Source organism: Cyrtonyx montezumae, unplaced genomic scaffold (assembly GCF_038088225.1).
Source record: "Cyrtonyx montezumae isolate F1298 unplaced genomic scaffold, pur_monq_1.0 scaffold_10, whole genome shotgun sequence".
In the NCBI taxonomy this organism is placed as follows: domain Eukaryota; kingdom Metazoa; phylum Chordata; class Aves; order Galliformes; family Odontophoridae; genus Cyrtonyx; species Cyrtonyx montezumae.
The window spans coordinates 35,901,334-35,921,918 of record NW_027071826.1 but is presented as its reverse complement, the minus strand read 5'-3'; the positions used below and the strand labels follow the sequence as shown (position 1 = coordinate 35,921,918).

General features: G+C 39.2%; 1 protein-coding gene across 3 annotated transcripts in view; it reads left to right on the top strand.

The window, feature by feature from the left end:
- Nucleotides 1-20,585, top strand: part of CELF1 (CUGBP Elav-like family member 1) — a 59,715-nt gene that overhangs the window by 2,562 nt on the left and 36,568 nt on the right. For 2 of the 3 annotated variants that reach the window (XM_065754929.1, XM_065754930.1), the window contains exon 2: nt 10,758-10,796. The exons of the other annotated variant lie outside the window; for it this stretch is intronic. The gene's annotated coding sequence lies outside the window, so the exon portion shown is untranslated. The remainder of the gene's footprint in view (nt 1-10,757; nt 10,797-20,585) is intronic. 3 annotated transcript variants of the gene reach the window in all.

Sequence of the window (20,585 nt, the reverse complement as noted above, 5' to 3'; positions counted from 1 at the left end):
CCCGTGTGTGTGTTGTCATACTGTGTTGAGTCTCCTCGGTGTGTTGTGGTCTGTTGTGATATCTTTAGACTCAGGTGATGCAAACTGGACTTAAAATTACACTTCGGGCTCTTTATCCTTGTCAGCAGCACATCTCAAGGAGGTCTTAAGCGAGGATATGAATGAGAGGGTGAGTGGTTGCTGAGTGTGCACTGTATCATGCTGGTACATAGCAGGTTTCCCTTTGCAGAGAAATGGTTTTCTGTGGTTGCATGTTATGTGTTCATTCGGAACAAAATTCTCTCTGGATTATTAGGAAAAACTCATCTAAGTTCCTAGATGATTTATTGTTTTTAGTTGAAATTAATTCAGGTTTTTCAGAACCTTTTTCTTCTTTTTGCCTCCATAAAAATAGGTCTTTGTGGTAGCTTTCACTTCTATCTCTAGGCTGTTTAGTACTATGCCTTTCATAATAATAATGTAGTTCTTATCTGCTAGATTTCAGTATTATACGTGTCAAGGTAAAACTGTCATTCTTCAAGCATCTTATTTAAAATTCAGTTTTTCACTGCGCCCATAAATATTCCTTGCTATTTTTGTCTCAAACTGTGTGGTTCAAAAGCAATTCTAGCGTGTGTGTGAAATCTGCAGATCCTTCAGAATCACTTGGAAGGGGAATATTCGTGCCTGTGTTCCCAAAGCAGAGGAAATGGTTATTTATGAAGTCTGTAACTGAAGTGTCCAAGTCCACGTACAAAAATGATAGCATATTCCTTAACTTACTCTAGAGATTTGCAGGATGGATACCGAGCATCACAATACCTGCAGACGTTTTACAAGATAAAGCTTTAAATGCTTCTTCCCATGAGAAAGAAATGAAATCATGATCTTTCAGGAACATAAGTATTTTGAATGTCATCTGTAGGTCTTGCAGTTCACCTAGGCAAAACAGTGTAAAGGAAGCTCTTTTCTCATTGATAGTGACCCACGTGGGAATCTAGCACTGTCTTAAAATCTTCCTGCCACCTCACCTGTACCTGCTCATTACTCACTGTCTAAAAATTCCTGTTTTCTATTCAGGCTTCTAAGTAATAATAATAAAAAGCCTTGTGACAGATTGACTTAGTGAAGAATTGTACTTCTATGTTTTGTCTTGCCCACTTTTGTGTTATGACTGCAGTGCTTAGCAGAATTTGTGAGCAAACCGGTAAAGAGTCAGGATTGCTGTTAGAATTTACCATTGACTATTATCAATGTGTAAGCCCTTTCTGAGAAGGGATTGTGTATTTACCTCATGGATTTTGACTGCTCAGAAGTTTGTGTTTGTATGCTGGGTGAATTTGGAAAAGTGAGATAGTCCTGGTATTTACAGGGTAGAGCCATCTGTGATGCAGCTTGGACTCTATTTGGAGCCTGAATCTGACCACTGTCAGAATCAATGGGTTGTGGTGTTTGTGTTCACGGTGTATGTGCTGCTGTGATACTGATTCTTCAGGAAACACTGCAGTGGAGAATTTCTTTAAAGTAATTTTTGCATATCTTGGGGCTAATTTTAGTTGGCAGTTCACAACTGCTTTGAAGGAGCAGAACCAGGGGCATTCTTGATCCTTTCTCTGAGGAAAATACTTCAGGATATGGTTAAGCATGTGGCCAATTCTGAGTACAAGTATGTTCTTGAACTTGGAGGGAACCTAAACTGTTATCTCAGCCATATGAAATATGAAAAATATCCAACTTCTGGTTTAAATGCTGGAACGTTTCTGTTTATTGCAGGACGTGTTAACAGAACTGAGTAGTGAGTGCATTTCTGTCTCTGTATTAGTTACTGCATTCCTAGTATAGCTGGAAGTTACAGCTCCCACTTGGATGAAAAAACTTTTCTGCTAGATTTTTCTGACTTAGTTGCTTATCAAATAAAAGGTGTGATACACTGAATAAAAGAAGCAGGCAGCAGATAGGGAGAAAAAGTTCAAAAGGATTGCTGTAATTAGATTTTGGGCAAAAAAAAAGTGTCTATGCTTCCAAAATGAACAAGGGAGACTTCAGCAAGTCTTGAAATGCTGGTAACTGTGGGATTCCCTGGAAGGGGAGGTTTTTGTCTCGCTTCCAAATTGCTGCCAAATTCTGTTGGATAAAGAAGAGAATTGGTAGTTTTTGTACTGCTGAGGTAGACTTGAGCAGAGTGAATTTAAACTCATTTCAAAACAGTGACTCCTTTAAGTTTGTACACTTAAATCTTTTCTTCCCCTGCACAGCATGACGGTGAACAAGTGCGTGTGTGTGGAGGACCTTGTCTTAGCCATGGGCTCTGTCAGAGACCATGTATGGGTAAAGCACTTGGGCCAGTTCAGCTCCCCGCTCCTCCCTCCTGGAGAGCTGAGCAGAATCTCTTCTGCTGCAATGCTTGTTCCACTTTCTATATTTGTACAGCAGCAGCAGCAAGCTAGGCAGTGTGGCCGGCCTTGTGTGTGTGTGCGAAGCATTTGCTGTGCAGGATCGGGAGCCAGGGTCACAGTCTGTGTCTTACATCCGTGTGTCTGTCTGTCTGCGTCTGGGGAGGACTGGCATTCCAAGGGAAAGGTGATCTGATGGTGGATGCTTTGTTGTTTTTTTGTGTAAAATGCAGTTTGTCCAAGCTGGGAATGTAGTTGACCTGGAGTGGAGGACGGAAGGCAGTTGTCTTGCAGGGAGAGTTTGTAGTGAGTGGCAGTGGCACCAACATTACTATGAGCTCTATGAAGCTTCTGTCTTCTGCAGGGGGTTAATATCCTTGTCTGCTTTGGGGAATGATCAGCCAGGGCCTGTTCATTGCCATAAAAGGTCTGTTGTCCCTGTCTGCCATGAAGATTAATGAAAACGTGATCCTGTCCTGGAAGGTCTGAGTGCTGCCTTTGCTTGTTAAGGGCAAGGGGGATTAATGAAGAGCTAGACCCCGGCCAGCCTAGTTTAGAATAAGGAGTTTGCGTTGAGGGATGGAGTTGTAGGAAATACCTTATTAGGAAGAGCTGGAAACTTGTTACTAGGACTTCCCTGGCTGTTCATTTACATGAACTTTGTATTAAGGCCGTGCAGACAGTGGGAGGGCTATTCACAAGTGCTTTTCTTAAGCAGTAGATCAGGTGAACAAATAAATAGTGAGGGCAATCTGTTGGCTGCTTGAATTGTAGTAAACTGTTGATACAGTAGTGGAAAGGTGCTCAAAATAGTGGCAGTAACTGGATCCACAATTAACACTGGCAGGAATTACACGGGGGGGGGGGGGATGGGAAAATGGGATACAAGTACTTTTTTTCTATCTTTTAGGGGATGCTGTCCTCTTAAAAGTTGCTACAAACTGAAATCTGTTTTTGGAACCTGTGTGAAGAAATCATTTTAATTGTGAAGAAGAAATATCTTCTTAAAATCTTTCTTGAGAACAATGCTTCAGAAAATCAGCTGGAATTATTTTTCTTTCCTACCGCTGCATTGTCTTCAGCGTATTTCCTACTGAGAAAGCTACACGTACCTTGAATTTGGAATAAGGAAATCCTGGAGGGGAATGGTGGGATCTCTGTTGCCTGGATGCCACAGTGCCTGCAGGCAGGGAGCTGTGGTTGATGTGACAGAGGGATGCCTCATGCATGAACTCAAGCATCTTTATCAGGTGGCTGCTTTTAGATCATTCTTTGTGTAACAGGAATGCGCTGGTAGTTTTCTCAACTTCATCTGGGAAACCAGTGGAATTCACTGTGAATGTTCAGCTTTCCAGGATATTAAACTTGCTTTCTTAGGCATTCGTGTATGTTTCAGAATTGTCACATCCTCTTAAAGCTGTCTGCCTTTCTTCCTACTTCTCTACTTCCTGACTCCCCAGCTGACATCCTTTCATTTGTGCTTGCCAGAACAAAGTGGCACAAGCAGTATAAACTGTTGCTAAATTTACAATAACTATCAGATGGAAATGCTGGTACTATTCAATGCCAGAGATCAAGATTGTGCAATTCTTCTATTTTGAAGTGTTCTCCAATAGCATACTTAATTTTTGCCTGTAGTCTCGTGGCAGGCACGTGATTAGGCAGTTTCAAACAACACTTGCAATAGACTATTGCATGTTCAAAACTTGTAGTTTTTCTGTTCTATGAAAGATGTAATGATAAATGGTAGAACTGCAGTAATGCATGCTTGCCAAGTGCATTGAGTAGACAAGATACAGCCAGGCTTTAGGATGGCATTAGGAGTTCTAAATCTTCCATTTTGTGAAAGTCTCTTAATGACACTTAAGACAGTGACATTGTTTAGACCAAATAAAGCTGTCAGTTGTGTTTCTTGGAAGGCAGATGCTTTGAGCTGGGCAGAAAATTTGTCGTGTGCCCATTGCCAGCTAGTGCAAAAAGAGAGCACTCTGCCTGTTTCCAGGAGTTCCAGTGATTCATGGAGCAAAATATGATGCTTTAGATGCATAAGGACAGGAAATCCTATTTGGTGCATGTACTTGGAGTTTAGAGGATTATAGCTGTTAATCCATTCTGGATTGACTGCATTATTATGCTGTTTGTAAAAACAGTTTCATCAAAGGTTGAAGACAAAGAAGAAATTACCTTTCATCTAACATTCTTTGTAGGTCCTGAAATTCTGCAGCAAGAGGGTTGTTGGTTTTTTTTTTTTTAATTTGTATTACTTTTACTCTGTGCTTTTTTTGGTATCCTAATTGTGCAGTTGAAGAATAATGATATGTCAGAGGTGTATACGTGGGAAGATTGTGGGAATTTGGAATTAAGCCCAGAATGAAGTTAGCTATATTTGTAAGGGCTGTTGAAATAGAGGTGTTAAAACTTGAGGAGAAAGAGGTACGGTTGATAATAGTGTAAGTAAAGTTGATAAGCCAAGGTTGATAAGGATTTACTTTTGATTTAAAGAAGCTGAATTATACAGTTAAGAAAGGAGCTGACGTCTTTAAATAGTGGAAGTTGTTCATGGGTGCGAAGTTGGAGAGTTAAGGTAATTGTATAGAAGAGCATGCACAAACACACTACTGACACACCATAGTGTGTTTGTAATGGGAGTAGTGTGGAACCCTTATCACTCAGGACCTTTAAAGCAATAAAGGATTAATGAGAAGAGAATTAATTATGACAAACTTACCTAAAAACTGATAATACAGATCCATTAGCAATCTGAATATGAATGAGCTTATGATGGTATTGCTCTGGAAAGAAGCTTGTTCCATGTTTTGTCTGTTTCCCCTTTTTGCTGCCTGGCACTTTTTCGAGGTTGTGCACTGAATTGAATCAGGGAAGGTGGCTGGGTTAAAACTGCTGGTGTCTTGTCGGTAAGTGAGATCAGACCTGGATCACTTCCTTCTTCAGGCATGTTACGCACAGGTGGGAATAGGTAGCTGGGGAGGGAAAAGTTGTGCTCTATTCTTCTGCCAAGAGCAGTGACTTAAAATGTATCTGCTGTAGGATTATCTTGAATTGTCCATGTGCATCATCTCTACATTTGTATCTCATCTTTTTTTTTGTAGAGCTTCTATCTAGTCTTCTCTGGAAATGAAACCTGAGAAGTTTAATTTAAAAATTGTTTGTGTCTTATATCTGCTGTGGTAAATATCATTCGGTACTAGGTGTTCTCCTAACACACTTCATTTTGCATGCGGCGTCTGACGGATGCTGTGTTTGTGTTGCTATGCAGACAAGCCTGCTTTTCTTTTTGGGGAAGAAATTGTAACCTTCCTAATGTAAGGAAGGATAAAGAGAAAGCGGTGTGCCACGTCTATTGTTCTGTGTGGTTTTTATTGTGGAAGTACAAGGTACCTGTAGAATCCTTATGTGAGCTATTCAGAGAACCTGGCAAGATTCTAGAGGGTTTTGTGTCTGTTTGGTGGCCTCGTGTAGCCAAAACTGTATTTGTAGCACTTGCTGTGTCATAGAGTTCCTGTTAGCAGTGGAAACCTGCTGATGTCATGCTGTGCCTTCCAGGGAAAGTGAATGGAAAGAACTGATACAGATGTAAGTGAAGAACATCTGAAAATATGCGCATGAAACTGCAAACGAGGATTGAGTCTCTCCAGTTCTTGGCAAAGCACGCTGTCAGTGTTGATCCCTGGCACTTCTTCCCACCCACCCCTGCTCAAAGGTCTGTCTGGGTGACGCATCCAGCCTTGCGGCAGGGAGTGTTTCTGAGGTTTTGAGCAGAGAAAAGTAAGTGAAGCTGACTTGGCACAGGTGTCCCTGAACGTTAAACACCAAAGGTCAGCAGTTTGAGCCAGGGTGTTTCAGGGTCCCAAAAAGAGCCACAAGCATGCTTTGTGGAGTAAAAGGCTACTGAAATCAGTAGGAAAAAAAAGTGCCTCTTGGTCTTGAACTGACTTTAGCTAAGAATGGAAACTGCAGTTCTTTAGGTAGAGGGAAGTTTGTTTCAAGCCTGGTGCTGCATTTGTGAATGGTACTCAGAAAAATGTTCCATGGTGCCACACAAATTTATTTATTTTGGGGTGATTTTGACAGTATTAAGTCTGTAAATCAATGCAGAAAAACTTGTGTTTCTACATTATTTACAGTGGTTTTTATACTTCAGATCTATATGAAGATTTTGAAGAGACTAAATAAAGCTATAATAATAAATAAAATATTATTATAAAAAAAAGATTTTGAAGAGAGTAAGTACTGCAAAAAAAGAAATCAAAGCATATCAAACAAAGATAAATGAGAAACTCTGAGAGAGTCTGAGTGGAGGTTTAATAAGAACTCCTTTGCAATGAAATGTTTTGATCTTATTTCATTTGAGTTTTTGAACAGAAGTCAGGACATTCCCAAGTTAATGTTCCCACAGCAATGCTGGTGTTTCCCTCTGAAGAAGAAATAGTAGGAAGTGGTTTTGGGAGTTACAACTCTGCACACCCAGTAGTAGAATCTCTTAAAGTTAGTAAAAAGTTCCCACTTTTGGAAGTGATTTTAATAGATATTCATTCTTTAAAATGGAGCGTTGGCCCCAGTCCTTTGCACGTGTGAATAAATAAAGTTTTATCCATTCGCTTCTGCAAAGAGCTCAACTGTGTGCCCGTTCCCAGACGTGAATATATGTATGTGTGTGTAAACATGTTGTAAATGTGATATTTCGAGCTCATTCAACTTCTCAACCAGTTGCATTACAAAGTTGGGACACATCAAAATTGTTTTCAGTCTGAAGCTGTCAATAGATGCTGAAAATTTGTTCCCTCTTTGTAGTGGGTGCATTAGTACAGGATGGTGATTCCATTAATTTGAAGATCTTTGTGGGGAGGCTTACCATATTCTTTTTTTCCCCATCTGAATTTAAATCTATTTGTTTCCATGAAATCAAAGAAAGAAGTACCTTGCTATCATTGTGAAAGGCTTACATCACTGTGGAGCTGTGCAGACTCTGTTTAGAGACATTACGCGGGGATGCTTTTCCTCAAGATTTTTGCTTCGGGGTTTAACGATAGCGAAGTGGAAGTGTTTCTGTCTTTTGGCTGAAATGGATGAGGCCGTTGAAATTCAGTATTGCTTCAAGAAGCAGGCATAGTGTTTAGGCTGAGAATTTTGCTTCTGTTCAGTATACGTATCTCAATCTTTTACCCCCAAATAAGACATTAAGCTCTCCGCTGTGGCTGATTAGTCTTCCCCTGGCACGTATCCATAAAGCAATAGGGAATTTCCCTGTCTCCTTTTTTGTTCTAATCTGCACTGATCCTAAAATGTGTACCTCTCTTATTCTTTAATCTGTTCTTCCTGTTATATCTGTTAATTGGTAAACTCAGGCTCTGATAGTTGAGCAAACTGTCATGAGTAATTCAGTTGTTCTGCTGACTGGCTATACAGACTGTCTGGAAACCTGTATGCAGATGAGTCCTTTTGCCTGTAAGACCAGAGAAGGCAGTGTTTGATAGCTCTCTCTGCAGAAAAGAGCAGGCACACTGGCTGGTAGCTGTTGCCTTGCACTGCACCAAGTGCTGAGGTGCAGGTGGCATCCAGGTTGCAGGAGATGACGACAGATTCTCAGATTAGGAAGTACAGTTGCCTCCTTGGTAAGTTTCTGGCAGCGTAGAAGCCTCTAGCTCCTGGCAGGTTTCTCATTGCTCTCCCTGTTGTCTTTTTGTCTTGTAAGTAATGTTAATTGGAAACTGGCGTCCTTTCTGTGTATTTTGACCTAAACTGACACATTAAGACTTAATCTACTTTTAATCTCACTTATCCAATACATTTTCTCCTCCGCTCTCAGGCGCATGATTGCTCTCCTCCTAAATTTCTTCCATAGAATAAATATTTTTATATTTCAGAGTTTGAATATTGCCTGTTTTGCTTCTAAATGTGTATTAGTCTATCACGAGTCCAGACTTCTCACTGATTTGTGTGAGAGAACACTGACACGATGATGTATCTGTGAGTGGTCCATGTGGTCTGTTTTACCTGATCTCTTTTCAGTTGTAAGTGGTAGGCTCGACATCCCACAGACGTTAGATTCCTGGAAGGTGCATTTGAAGATCAGAGCTAGCTGGTCCTGACAAGTGCTGACTGTGGCAGTAATTTCATTGATCGGAACCCATTAATTGATCCAGTGATCTCTTAGAAGATAGTCTTGGGTGCTGGGGAGACTGAAGTTTTGCCACTAAGTAGCAAAGTGATATCTCAAGATTTATTGGACTCTTCTCCATCCTCTGGTACTTAGGGGCCAGAGCCATTTGTTTTCATTATTAGCTGCAGTTCTGTTTGTGTTGTGCGGCGTACCAGAAGTTACAGCTCTTTGCTCATCACTGGGTATATTTTGTCTCTGTTATGTATAGTAGGACCAAGTGTTAAATCTTCATTTTTCTACCTGGGGTTGTCAGGTGGTGTCATTGTTCCTGCCAGCTTCAAATACCAGAAGTTAGAAATGACACTGATACTCAGATACAGCATTTCAGTGAAGGAGGATAACTGCAGAGAAAGCCTTAGTGAAAGATGCGATGTCCCAATTTACACCCATTCGTTGTTTTGTTGCCCTCATAAAGAACCTACACTCAAGCAACCATGAAAACAGCTGGCAGTTAATGTTCAACTGGGGTGAATCTGTACACGGGAGCATGCCAGCTGTGTGTACCTTCATCTCAGGTATCCAAGCTCTGATTTCTTTTGAGAAGGAATAAAGTTGTCAGATTCCTTGGCCTTTGGGCTATGTCTGTCTGGTGTTTGTACTTGAATCAAGTATTCAGTGTATTTATGTTCTGTGTGCAATTATATGAGCCATATTGAAACAATTTTGTTTTGAGAAACACTTAGGATTTAAGATTGTTCTCCCAGGCTTTCTACAGGTCGTTGTCAGATTTGCTGCTTTCTTTCATGAAGTTTTTATTGTGCTGGGTTTTGTCTTTGATTCCATGAGGTGTGTATATATTTTTTTTTCTTAAAAGTATCCAGGAGTTCTGATTTCCTCTGGCTATGTTAGCTGTACTTTCATATCCTTTGAGGTTTTTAAATTAATTCTCTGGTTTAACATAGTGGCATGTGCTAAGGGAAGATTCTGTTTTTAACATTTAAAAAGTTGTTTACTGGTATATTCTTAAGCATTTACATGAATAGTGAGTTGTGTATTTCAGATTTTACTGAAAGTTGATTATCACAGAAATGGAATTCAGCATTCATGAGAATTCAGTTTGGATTAAATACTTTGTAAAGTTTGCTATTAAATGGAAGAAAAAGTAAAATTTCTATTATGTGTTCTGAAGCCAGGGCTGTTAGCAGGAATTTGAGACCATGTTTTGGCCGTAAACAAGTACTCTTTTAATTAAACTTCAAAAAAGCAAAGGAATGTGGGTGAGGTGGAAGAAAGTGTAGTCAGGTAGATATTTGCTAGCATCACCAGTGTAAGTTAGTGTCTGATATGGTACATATATTTCTTCTGTTTTGTTTCAGAGTAACATTTGGAGTAATTAATTCAGAAATGTGTTACCAATAGTTAATTTTCAGTAACATTCTAGAAAATATAAGCAGTTTCATGATTTTGAAAATATGCATTTTGGGTAACCAAGTTAGATTTCTCAGGATTCCTGGATTGGTTTTTATTTTTCTTAACGTTATAAGAAAACTCAATTCTGTTACACTTAAGCTTCTGTGCTCGTTTAGAGGGTATAATATTTTATTAATACTATTGAATGAATTAGAAAGGAATTTAAACTAGCTATAAAACAAGGATGTAAAATTTCCAAGAAGTCTCCCTTTGGAAAAGAGGGCATGAGTATTAAAAAGTGGGTTAGAGGAGGTTAAGGATCACTTATTCACACTTCTCAAAGAATATGGAACGAAGGTTATGAGGAGGCTTGCAAAGCAAGGAAAGCGTGGATGCTCAAGTAGCCTTGTGAAACTCTTCTTGCAGATGAGTGATGGTTTTGTTTGTTTACCTGTAAATAGATACTTGTATTTTCTGTAAAGTATTTCAAGGCAGGCATAAACTTAGTGTACAACCTAAGTGGAAGCGTAGAAGAAATTTAAAAATAAAATGAAATTAAAGTCTTGTATTTCAATGTGTAGTAGCTTGTGTTGTGATCCATTATTGAGTAGTCTAATGAGGATTGTTACCACCTTATGATAACTTGCATTATAGAATCATAGGGGTTGGAAGGGACCTCAAGAGATCATTGAGCACAACCCCCCTACCAAAGCAGGTTCCCTACACCGGGTAAGGAAAGTGGGCCTTAATCTCACAGCTCTCATTATTCCTGCAAGATTCAGTTCACGTTATAATTGTTTTTATTAGCTGATTCTAACTAGAGTACTCAATGTCTGTTTTTCTTTTTCTTTTAGAGTGAAGACTGGAAGTGCTAGAGAAGTGCATAGCTGCAGGTATGAACCAAGTACAGTTTGTTTCCCACAGTTGCTCATTGGAGTTTCATTTCAAAGGTTCACAGAGGTTTTCTTTCAGTGATGAAAGCAGTCGCTCTTTACTGCAGTGAGCAGCATTCCCTCAACCTTAAGCTCCTTGGAGTTTGTTGCACTTGTGCTGCTGAAAGGTGATGAGAGTGTAAACAATTTAGGACTGCAAGTATCTAGCAAATAGAGTTCTAGTTAGCTTAATCTGTAATTTAATAGTTTTATTTAGGTAGCTTCATCTGTAATTTAATAGCTTTATAAATGTAAGTAATTACAGAGTGGGATTTTGTGTCCTGATAGTAATTTTTTCACTGGAATGAATCTCTGGTATTCTACAGTACATAAAGCCCTAAAGATATTAGTGGAAGAACTTTGTAGGGGCTGTGGCGTTCTAAAAGGAAAATATTTGTGTGCAAATGCCTGGAGTCAAATGTGAAGATTTTCTGGTGCAGCTCTGCTACAGCCTGAAGTCCGGTGTAAGGGTGTAGTTTCTCGAGCCTGCTCTCATTCCTGCTTTATTTGATTTGATTAGTTTTTGTTGTTGTTGCCGTTGTTGTTTTGTACGTGGTTCTCATGATAATTTGACTGTGTGGCAAACAGTCACTTTGCTAACCTGGTTAAAAGATATTTCATAATCAACTGTTTATTTCTCTGGTTTAGTGAGTTTGAATTGAGTGAAACCCTTCTGACTGCGCAACAACAAAATAATAGATCAGACTGTAACTGTGCAGCTTAAGGATGTGTGACTACTGTGTGAAGTAACACTTCAGTGCTCAGATTGTGGCCACTGCTGCTCTTCTGATAATCACCTCTACTGTGGCAGAAATACTTGAGGTGTGCTTTAGTCCATCAGCGGAGCAAGGAGGCTCTTGGGGGAGGAAATAGCATACCAGCCATGACACTTCCCAACTTTTACACAGAATGCTACTGGTAGCTTTTCCAGAGCTCTTGAGATATGAAAAATGTATGCTTTTTTTCAGTTTTGCTATCAGTCTGTCTTCTCCCTGCCACACTCCTAAATCTTAAGGCTTTTTTAAAAGAAAAGCGTATCCCATTGATACCGGCTTGGAGATATTTGAAGTGATTTGCTGGCAAGCTGGATGCTTATTAACAGACTTACCTAAGCTTGAAGGTCAAATGTGACATAGAGATCCAGATTAAAGGAATTGTCCCTTTTCAGAAGATCTGAGAAATAAAGCCACATCGTGATTTTACAAATTCCTGTGAATGCTGAAAAGACAAAATTGAGTTTGTCCTGTTGTACAAAACTGCCGTATTGTTCATTGCCTGGCTTTTAATTTTCCATATCTTAATCAGGCTTCTGAGTTACAAGAAGAATGATAGTACTGGAAACTCCTTCACACTTTGTTTTCACCTCTCTGTAGCTAGAGGTTCAGCTAGGAGCCAGTGGCTCATATCTCCTTTGAAATACTAGGAAGACAGAGATGCTGAGTGACCGGGAAGGATTCCTTCCTTCTGAGGTATTTCCTTAACAAGATACTTACTTAGAAGCTTATCTGGCTCTGTGGGCAGAGAGCAATGTGCCCTTACCAGCTTTGGTAGATTGACTTTATTTTTCTTGTCCTGTCCAAGATGAAAAAAAGAGCCAGAAGGAACTGAAGATACCAGTGCTGCTGGCTAGTCTATGTGCAGTCCAGGAATTCCATCATTTTTGAGTGATTTTTAGAAATTGGTGATTGTTTGGAAGTAGCAGTTGGAAGGCATTGGTCTCCAGGCACTTCAGTTGTATTGCACAGCATACAACTTCTTTCCCAAGTGGCTAGCACTCTGTTGCTTACCTTTCCCTCTGCTTTGCTGCTCCTTTAGGACCTTTTAAGACAGCCTAATCTGTGGTTAGACCTCATTCTTCAGACATGAAGGATTCTACCAATTATAAAATCCAGTTCCAGATTCAATTGGTTTGGTTTATGTAAATAACAAAACGTTCACATTATTTAAATAAATTAGTCTAGTTTGATTACTGAAAATAAACTGTGGAAAAGAAAACCTCACTTTGGTGCAAGATGCATAGTTTCTCATCCTTAAAAGAGACAGTCCTAAATTCATTTGTCTTAATGTGATGGTAGGGAGATGTCCAAATAAAAGGAGTGATTCTTCAACATCTGTTAAGGTTATGTAAAGTTTTTTTATATGCATCTGAGTTTAATGTACCTATTGTGATGAACTAAATAAACTGACACTACAGAAATGAGTTTGGATGGAACTGTGACGGAATTATGTTTCTAGTGTGGTACAATGTATAAAACTGAACACGAGTCAATCAGTTAGCCTTTGTTTCCTGCTTTTATGGTAATGGCTGTCTCCAAGTTTTTGAAATGGAGTCTTGAGCTTGTTTTTTCTATTCAGAAACTTGTATGCCATGCTTTGTTAAGGTGAATTATAGTTGTTCTTGTCAAGAATTAATGCTGTGTGAGCACTGGCAGTTTCAGGAGTGAGGAACTTCTACCTGCTGGATTGCCTCTTGTCAAATCCATGTTCACTATGCTGATGTTCTTCTGGGCAAACAGATTTACCTTCACACTGTTCCAACACCCTGTGAACAGACTGAGCAGTCATAATGTTCTTGTCCTGCTCCTTCCCTAGAATGGGCCTTTTTTTAGTTTTCCTGAAGATTAAAATAATTATCTTCTTGGCATCCCTGTACCGAAAGCCAGAGGTAATGGTGCCTTGTCATGGTGTGAGCTGATGTGCTAGATGAAAAGGGTTATTGCGGTGTTTCTTCCTTTAAATGCATGTTGTACTCTGCTGGAGCTGACTGCTATCAGTAAGCTCTTCAGGTATCGTGTAAAGGAGCGCTTGGATAAAATGAAACTGGGGAGGAATAGTGGTTTCTTCTTCTTACTTTTTACTGTAGTATAACTATTTCTGTTTTGTATCTGGTACGATTAGAAGAAACAATTTAATATTAGACTTGTCAGAACAGCTTGCACAGTTGTTCTGATTGCTGCAGAGGACAATGAAACTTGAGACTTGTTGCTTTGTTTAGTCCAACAGGTCCCTTGACATCTAAAAAGGGAAGGGGGGAAAAAGCCTGTATTGTTTTTTAAGAAGATTTTTAAGCAGATCTGACCGCTACTCTAAGAACCATCAGAAAGCAGAGGTTTAAAATTTAGTCAGTAATATGAAGTTTGTTCCTTTGAGTTAAGATCATGCATTTCTTTTCTGAAGTTTAAAAAACAGAGCACACAAACTCATCAGTTTCTTGTTTTCTTCAAATTCTTTATGCAAACATGGGAGATACTACTTGTGATAAACCGTAGCCAAAGGTATTTCTCATTACTGGAGTTCTCATGTGGAGTGACAGAACAATCTTCATGTATGGTATTGTCCTGGAATGGTGCTGCTGGTTCTGCAGTCTTCTGTGGGGTCCCATATGTAATTTCACAGCAGTTCTGTGTAAGTGTGGTTAGGTGGCTCTGTGATTTGTCTTTTTGACTAAGTACAGAGCTGCACATTCCTGTAATACTGGAAAAGACAGCAAAGTTCAGGTCTCTTTGAAACCAGCTTGCTAGGTTTTGTTTGTATTTTATAAATTAAAGCTGAAGATAATCTAAAATATCATGTTCCATAGAATTAATTGTTTGCAGGAGTGTTTCTTAGATAAAAGGCTGAAATACCTCACGGTAAACTCTTGGCTGTTAGTATTGACCTCTTCTAACCTTAAAAATTAAAATTTAAAACCATTCTTGTAAGCTCAGAAACAACGTTTGGGGAGAGAGAAAGAGAAGGGCAGTATAAATGCACCTGTACCTCTGCTTTTAGGGCAGGCAGGCTCACAGGCATTGATTTGTCAAAGATTGGGCGTCGTTTACCATCTGCGTTTTCTATTTCTGTCATGGTCTGAATTCAGTTAATAAAAAGCAGGGAGATAAAAAAATAACAAAACAATCAAATCCTCCTGCTGCCTTAAGTGTTCTATCCTGCCTCCTATTAAAAGCTCTGTCTTTCACAGTGCAAAGATGCACATCCTCACTTCTTGTACTCTCATTTCCTGACTTGACTCCTGCTCTGTCGTACTGCTGCTTTTATTTCCTCTTGCTATTGTTGTGACTGAGCCTTTTTTCCTACTTTCTCAAGACTTTTTTCCTGTCTACGTTGCCAAAGTGTCCACAGGTCTTTCAGATCTCTTTGGCATTAATTTTCCGTAGTTTGCTTCTGGCGAAGTGTAAGCATTGTTACGTTGTAGCATTACAATCACAAAAACTCAAAATCTTTCTCAAACTGTTTGCTGGAATTGTGGCAGGTGCTTAAATTGAGGATACCTTTACTTTGTTTAATGGTTATGTGCCTTTATAAATAGTAAGTCAATAATGAGAGGAAGAAACATAAAAACTTCTGCTTCATAAACATTAGCCCTAAGGTATGTGCATCAGTGCTGCTTCTTCATATCAATTATTAATCATAAAGTGTCTCGCAAACAAGGATAAACATGTGATGATTACTAGTAGTCTTTGGTTTGACAAAATTAATTATTCTGGGCTGCCTACATTAAGACGTGCCATTATCTCTTCTATACGTACAGCTGCTTTAATATGTTGTCATGCATTAATTGCTCCAGATTCATGATTTGCCCTTGGAGCAATTTGTTCATCTGCGTATATGGCTCATGTCAGTTATCTTTCATACCATTCCTTCTCAGGTCTTTGCTGTCTACTTTGCATCAAACAAGTTCTGCTTGTGAAAAAAGTTTTTTTTTTCCTTGTTATTGCTTTTTAACCCACTGCTACCACCACCAAGAAATAGCTGAGAAAGATGATTCTGTTTCCCTCTCAGTTCCTTTAGTCTGGGAAAAAAAAAAAAAAGGAAATATTAGGACATATGTATCTGGAAAGACAGAAATTTAATATACATTTTAGATCCAAGTTGTGACCTTAAGTATGGCAAGCTTCAGCTACATACAAAACTGAAATCTAAAACTAGTAACAAGAAAATGCCTTGCATTAATAAAGAACAGATGGCAATCCAGGTACCTCTCTGTTAACGTTTTTATGATGATTAACGTGTATCTTTAATGTTGGGAACCAGGTATAAGAACAAACACCAAAGAAAAGGTGGAGTTCACTGAAAAATGTTTTAATGTGGAATTTTTCCTAATGTGGATGTCTTTTATTTATTTCACTGTACCGATATAGCAGACTATTAACTGATATTGCATAGGTACTGTCCTTGAAAACAAGGTGGTCAGGTACTGACTGCCCTTGGAAAAATCCCAATAAATCCTAACCAAAGCTGTCTGTACCATTGCTGTAAATGGCACTATTGTGGACTGTGACAGTGGAAGTTCTTATATCAAGTATTCACATGTTATTTTGAGTAACCTCAAACCAGAGAACGGTGGAGGCACTCAGCTTACTTATTCTTGGTTATTGTAGTTTACAGGAAATGTTACAGTTGGGGATGGGTGTTTGAGGCTGTTGTGAGGAGGTGGTTTCCTCCCAGTTTCCTCCCAGTGGGCCAGTCGATTCCCATTTCTTCTGTATTTTTGTATTGCTTGCGTCTGCATTTGTAGTGTCACCACTGAAGCAGGAGACACAGCTGCAGTAGGTCAAGCAGTGGGTTAGCAGACCCATGCTGCTGTGTTAGCTGCTGGCTGTGTGCTAAGAAAGCAGAAGTCAGCGTAACATGGTGCAGCTGTTCTGCCCTAGAGAAGCAGGGCATTGTCTGTAGTGTGGGTTGTGCTCACAGTGCCAAGTCTGATAGCACAGCCCCACTGTTGGTCACAGTGTACTTGTGCTTTCCCTCTCAGGCAAACAGGTGAAAGCAATGAGGGGAAAATTTACAAAGTTTGGAGGCCAGGGTCTTGAAGTTTGTGAACTTCATTTATGTGCTCTAAGTAGGTAGTGAGGTTGATTATTCAACTTCTGAGTTTGTTAGGTGCCCTGGTACTGGCAGGTATTGGCAGAGCAGTACTTTGTAGATGGGAGAGGGTTTGGCTTCTCATATTTGAACAGATAGGTAAGTTCTCATGCTGCAGGGCTGCCATCTCCCGTTTGGTGTAAGTTGTTCTAAGGAGTGAGCCAGATATCGAATGTACCACAGATTAAATTGCAGTTGCAAGGCATTTTAAAAAGAAGAAAAATACATATACTGATAACTGCACAACTGTTACATTTTCTGAAGGCCAGAAGTGTGATTTACTTATTTTTGCTGCTTATGGAAGCATTTGAATAAATTGCTGGTAATAACTTAACATTTTTAATTACTGTTTACACTGTTCACGTATAGAGCTCAGCTTAGCTTTAACAGGGCAACTCTTCTGTTGTACTTTTTGTGCTTCCTTTCTCCCAGCATGCATACACAGGATCTTCGGCAAGTTCCAAACTTCTGCCCTCTGTGTTCACAGAGTAGCATCCACTGTTTGTTTTTACCTTTTGACTGCAGCACTGACTTGGTAATCTTTCAACCTTCATGTTTTCAGCTGCTAAGAACCTGTTGTGGTTTGTCTGGTAGCCGCTCTTTGGTTTCTTCTGAGTACCTGTCCAGCCTGCCCTGTGAATGACGATTGTCTCTGCAGTATCCTGCCAGCAAGGAGTTACGCAAACCTGCCCTCCTTTGCACACAAAAAAGTCTCCTTTGGGGAAAGGAGGAATGCTGTCTCAGCTATTAAGAATTAACTTTCTTATCTGAAATCTGAAAAGTTACCTTAGAGATGTTAGTTACTTGAGAAAATAGTAGCCAGGCACCACATATTTCAGTTGATTCGAGGATTTGTTTCAGTGCTTGTTTAGAATAAAAGCAAGAAGGGTGATGCCTAGACTTGTCAGTCACATGAATGTGTGGCAATCAGTGCAGAAGTGTTTGCCTCCACACTGTCGTGTGGTAATACTGTATATATGAAAATTTCTTATCTGGTTTCACCATTTTAATTGTTACATTAAGGTCAAAGAGGGTTCTGTTAGAGCACTACTTGATTCACGGACTTTGCTCTTTGTACTTTTGCCAAAATGATGTCTTGAAGTCCCTGGCCTGTTAGATGACTCAATGTGCTAGGCATCTCCATTTCTGCCTTCTTTATTGCCCAGACACATGCAGCACAGAGAACAAACAGGAGCAATGTGTGTGTGGTCTGTGCTTCAATCCAGAAGTGTTTTAATTGATTGACAGAAAATAATAGATTTCTGCCATGGAAAAGTCAGCTCTTTAGTTGCTTCCTATTAGAGGAAACAATGCACAAGATTTTTGCCATCATTCTTTCCTGAAAAATTCTGAATCTACTTTTCATTTTCTAAAAATGGCAGACCAGTAAATGCCTCAAGGCACTGAGTTGCTGATAAATCCACATGAAATGAATGTGATACTGCCTTTTGTAAGTCAAATTAAAACATTCAGCTTCTTTCCTTCCCAAGCACTGTGTCAATAGCTCTGAAGTAGTCTTGCCATTGGCATAGGTAAGCAGGTAGAAGACATTGAAGGCTCTTGAAATTCATTGGGTTTATTGTAAGGCAGTAAGACGCATCTGTAGGAACAGTTTTTTCTTTTAGTTCTGCTTGTGGAATGTCTTGCCATATTTGTAGTAGAGGTCAACTCTATATTACTTAGGTTTATTGCCTAGCAGACAGTATTCTTAGTGTCTTAGGAAAGCATGGCTGCATCCTGATTGGCTTGTCTGACATCTAGAAATGGAGCTAAGGGAAGTCTCTCAAATTTTTATGTCAGATCTGTAAGGAGCTGAGAAAACCAAGCCTTCTTTTTTACTACAGTTTGCAATCCCCAGTGCTTCTCCTAAAAAGCACCTTCAACTGACAGGACTTTTCTGGCCAGCCTGAATCAGAATTCCTTTGTACATCAGATTTCCACAGACTTTCTGTTTTGCTGTATCAGACTTGTTATCACAGCTACCATAGAGCGGCAGTAACCTGAGGGGCTTTAACCTTAGCAGTGTCTTCAGCATCTATTTTCACACTGGGGTTTGCAGTGTATGTTAATTTAGGTAAAAAGTTGTGTTGGGAACTTGAGAATTGGCACACTGAACTGCAGCAGAGCAGTCTAGTTTGTTGTTTTGGTTATGATAATGCTTAGTGCCAGGTGCCTAAGACAAATGGGTCTAAAATTTCAGTAGTGATTTGATGTGTTTAAAATTGAGGTTACTTAGTTGTTCTTTCCTAATGATAGCTATGAGATGGATGTTTTTATGTGTAGTGTTTTGGTGCATGTAACCTGTTGGTGATTGGCTTAAAACAAACAAAGAAAACAAAAAAAGCAACAAATCAAGCCAACATAAACACAATCCAGCACAACCAAATAAAAATGGCAGCTAAGCTTACACTCTTATTTTTTGCATGGGTAGAAAGAGCATCTTCCTGAAAGGCACAGCAGTAGGTGTTTTGCTGCTGCTTCTGCTGGTAGAGCTGGGAGTCCTGAGGGTTTGTCAGGCAGACAAAAGATCAGAAATTGTTTGTTTTGATCTTTCATAGAATCAATTGGAGTAGAAGCTACAGATAAACAGGGTTTCATTCACATGCCAGGGGAGTAAATCAGGAATATATTGCTTTAGCTCAAATAGATTTTTCTTAAAATGTTCTGATATTTTACAGATATTTGATACATATTCTATTTTTAGAATAGATGTTACTTAATTTCTGAAAATGCTGCTGGGCATGGAGCAATTACATGCTCTGATAAAACTGCTGCTTTCTCAGATAAAAGCAGTTGTCTTCTCTTCCTATCCTTTTCTTCATACAAGAATTTCTAGGAAAATATTTGGAAATTACTTTCAATTAATTTGCATTGTAGGCAACCGAAAGCTTCATCTATTTTATTGCTAATTTCAGCATTCTCAATGTATCAAATTTGAGTACTTGCAATGAATAACTGTTGTAGAGATTGGCAGAAGCAGAAATGACAGTTTTGGCAGTACGTACTTGAGGTATGGGGAGACATTTCATTTTCACATAAGCAGAAAACATCACTGCTTACATGATCAACAATGAAACAAGAAAATATTGAGAAGAACTTACTGCATTTTGATGCATATAACCTAGGGTTTATCTGTTGAAAAACAAAACTGCAATTCAGCAGCACTGTAGGGGTCTGGATATGCACAGATAATACAAGGGGAAGTTTATTCTAGGACCTGTCTCCTTCGAAACTTCACAGTGTCTGATTTCCCTATAGCTTGCATCCTTTCCCATAATTTGCTCTCACCATCCCCGTAGTTGCTCAGCTTCAGAGCTGTATATGTTATCTGAGGTTCAGATTGTGTAAAATAAAAGATGGTATTATCTTTAGCTTTTAGAGTTAAATTGCTTGTTGAAGTGAACGAGGCTTTCTTAGTGGAAGAAATTACTACGTGGAGCTTTGTTTTTTTAAGTTTTTTTGCCAGAAGACGTGATGTAACTCTGCAAGCATAAAAACAAAAGCAAAGTGTTTAACATTTATGCCTTGTGGTCTGAGGAGTCTATACAGCAATACATTTTTTCATTGTAGTCTTGGGCTTCAAAAGGCAGGAAAGTGAGATGTAGAATGCACAAGACTTTTGTGTTCATACTGTCAGGTTAGCACCACATTTAAATGTGCAGCTACAGGCCATAGAGCTTGGAATTTCAGACATTGTTCCTATTATCCTTTGAATAGAAACAGTAAAAGAATGGGCCTGGAAGCCAGCAGGAATTTGACGTCTGAGCAAAAAATTTGTGTATTTAGCTCTGTACTTTTTCTTTCTTTGTGAGCAATGGCTGGGATGACTTTCAAGTTTTTATAATTTCAGAGAAACAGCTTCATTTAATTCTTCCAGTTTCTGTG